This window comes from Lutra lutra, chromosome 8 (genome assembly GCF_902655055.1).
Source record: "Lutra lutra chromosome 8, mLutLut1.2, whole genome shotgun sequence".
NCBI lineage: Eukaryota > Metazoa > Chordata > Mammalia > Carnivora > Mustelidae > Lutra > Lutra lutra.
In genome coordinates, this window is record NC_062285.1 from 29,556,141 (window position 1) to 29,559,652 (window position 3,512).

Sequence of the window (3,512 nt, forward strand, 5' to 3'; positions counted from 1 at the left end):
GTGTATCTCAAGGGATAACGGATGATTCTTGTGCAACCCCTGGGAATGTGGCTCTTGGAGATTTTTTATGTTAGCAATTGATGATTTTATCATATTCGCTAGGAGCAATGGACAACATAATATCAGGCCATCAGGTTGCTGTGCACAAACATGAGGATGGAGGATGGGTGCCTAAGCTGTCAGTTGGGGTACTGAATTTCGGTTGCCATGGTTGGTTGCTAGAAAAACATGCGTACATAAACAGCCTCCCATATAAACCTTGAAGCGATGAGATTCAAGTAGGATTCCGTGGACAGAGGCATTCCACTCATGTCCCTGTAATCCTCAGCCAGATAGGGAGAGAGCACTCTCTCTGGGAGCTACCAGTGTGCATCTATCAGCTGCAGCTTTGCTCTGTATCTCTTGGTGTAATAAATCTTAGCCCCAAGTATGGCTTGCTGTGGAGCCCTATGAGTCCTCTAGCAAGTCACCAAGCTTAGGGAAGTTGTGGCATCTCCAATATACTTTTCTCACCACCCTCCGAATTTCGTACTAATCCTGACCAGGTTAACAGTCTTAGGCCCATCATCATGTAGCACCTAGTGCTCAGTTTATTGCCATAGACCTGATATCTGGCACCTGTTTAACAAGCCGTAGTTTGGCCTGTCCTGCACCCTAAGTGGGCTTAGTCTTTGTAATGGTTTCCATCTCAGTTTCTCTGCATGGCATTGTAGTTTCTTATTGGAATGGAGGTGCTATCTGGAAGCCCATCCTTTCTGATCAAGCCCTGTCACAATGTTTGGCGTACTAGTTTCTATCCCAGTCTTGCCTCATCTCTGTTATCCACTACTGGACATCTCCCTCCCTTCATCTGTACCAGCCTGAATTATTGCCATTTTAGCTACCTATACCTAGGAGTAGGCCTCACCATTATTCTCTGGGACTGGGGAAGCTACCTGGCTTTCAGACCCCAGAAGGAAATGAGCAATTTCTATGTAACTGCTTTGAAAACTCATATCTATCCAAGAGATCAAGTATATGAGTGTGTGGAAACCAATCTTAACCGAACTTGAAATGCCTCAAGTTCCCGCTCCCCCAACATGTCTGTGGGGGCCATCGAGGCAAATGGCTCCATGAGTTGGTGGTCCAGGGAAGGAGCAGAGCAGGGTAGGCCAGGATGGAAGAGTGGAGACTAAGTGAAATAAGGAAAACATCTGTGTGGGAGGGTAACCAGCTATAGGGAGTCAGAGTCTGGGCAATGTGACAAGAGTGCTTATGTATGGAAAAAGGTATTCACATAAGAGGGTGACCTGGTTTGGATGCTGGAGCCCAACTCGAGTGAGGAAGGGATCTGCTCAGGGTGGTGGCTTGGTGAGGGTGTCAGATTCCAGGTGGAGTGAGGAGGGTGTCCACACCCTGATGGCAGTGGTCTAGGGGTGGCGGCAGCAACCACTCCGGGAGAGCATTTGCCTGGTAGCAAAAGGTGAAGGTAGCAAGAGTGGAAAGATTGGGTTTACAAAGAGGGATTTTGATCAAATAAGTAAATAGATTGGTGATAACAGGAACAAGGTTTCTCATTGTTAGAGAAGAGAATCATAAACATGAAAAGAGAGAAAAATAGAATGAACTTGGAGTATTGGATTAGTATTGAAGATATCTGTGTGAACGCATTGTTTCCCATATAGACAGAGAAATAAGTACGATGTGAATCTTTCAGAAACAGTCCCTTGAGAGGTCCTAGAAATCCTTTAGCAACAAGCATACCTAGTACCCAGACCCTGGTTTCTAAACAGCTTTCTGATTGAAAAGGGACCAGAACTTCTTAGAAAAATTATTGATTCTGGATGAGTCTAGAGCATCCCTTTGGCCAAACAGGAAGTGCCCAAGAAATGATGAGAAGAACATGTCAAAAAGATACAGAAGCTGAGGAGGTTCCTTCAATAAAGCATGGATTGGATCATCAAAGTAAAAATGATAGCAAGAGATTATAAATCCTTGCATGAAACAGAAATTTCTAAGTACATACTGATAGAGACAAAAGACCGAAAGTACCTTCCCACAAAATACTTATTAACTATGAAGAGAATGAAAATTAACTTTACAGTGGAGAAGCCTAGCAGATAACACCTTTACCAATTTATCCAAGTAAACATCACCAGTAATGAGTGATGTAATGCAACGTGAAAAATGTGGTCTGGATATTGTGACATTCCTGCAGAATTGCTTAACCAGAGTATAATCATCAGGAACATCAGACAAGCCCAACCTGAGGGACATTCCTTAAAGTAACTGGCCTATTACCTTCACAGGTGTCAAGATCATGAAAGTCAAGAAAAAACAAATGTTTTTTTTTTTTTTTTGAGTTTTAAAATGAGTTTATTCAAGAATGTTCTTAGGAAGGCAACAATGTTTGTTGTTAAAAAAAACTTCTGTTTCTTCATGCTGAAAAAGTAATGTAAGAGGCTATAGTTATAAGCTTCTTTCTGTTGGACTTCTGGTAGTATATATAGCACAGTGTAGTCATTTCCGCAATGCTAGAATAAATAAAAAGTCTCTTCTATGCTTCTCTTCAAAAAGTGACGAACAACAACAGAAGATGGCATAAAAAAGCCATTTTTTTCTATTCATTCTGTAGTATTGGAGCCAGTATTTTTATTTTTATTTTTTTTTAGGATTTTATTTATTTATTTGACAGAGAGAGATCACAAGTAGACGGAGAGGCAGGCAGAGAGAGAGAGAGAGAGAGGGAAGCAGGCTCCCTGCTGAGCAGAGAGCCCGATGCGGGACTTGATCCCAGGACCCTGAGATCATGACCTGAGCCGAAGGCAGCGGCTTAACCCACTGAGCCACCCAGGCGCCCCGGAGCCAGTATTTTTACCATCACAGGCTACAATTTTCACTTTATCCACACCTCTCTGAATTCAACATCATTCAATACAAAAGTCCACACGTTATCGCAGAATCTGTATGTATTTAGAGAGCCCCTGAAATTGACTCTGTTCCTGACCCTTTGCACCAATGCTGAATTTATAGCTTTATCAAACTGAAGTAGAACTTGAAGGGCAAGTTGGGGGGTGATCTGTTGAGACTGTATGAGCTCATCAAGGCTCTCCTGGAGACTGTTTCCCAAAGTTGTATTTCTGTATAATTGATATGCCATGGCTTAGGAGGAAGAAATTGTTTTTCCTATTCAGGCTTGCATTGATGTCCTGTGGGGAAGGCGCTTCCCACCGCGGAGCGGACTGAAGCGGAGCAGCCAACAGTCCCAAAAAACAAATGTTTTTGATGGAAATAGACTGAAGGCACAGGATAGCTAAATTAAGTGAAGGATTCCAACTAGATCTTTTTGCTCTTTAAGGACATTATTGGGGGACACCTGGATAGCTCAGTCGTTAGCATCTGCCTTAGGCTCAGGTCATGATCCAGGGTCCTGGGCTCAAGCCCCACATCTGGCGTCCTGCTCAGTGGGAAGCCTGCTTCTCCCCCCCCGCCCACCCCCTGCCTGTGTTCCCTCTCTCACTGTGTCTCACTCT

At 43.6% G+C, this 3,512-nt stretch overlaps 1 pseudogene; it reads right to left on the reverse strand.

Moving 5' to 3' along the window:
- Nucleotides 1-2,323: 2,323 nt before the first annotated feature.
- LOC125106793 (transcription initiation factor IIA subunit 2-like) lies at nucleotides 2,324-3,239 on the reverse strand (annotated as a pseudogene).
- Nucleotides 3,240-3,512: the final 273 nt, after the last annotated feature.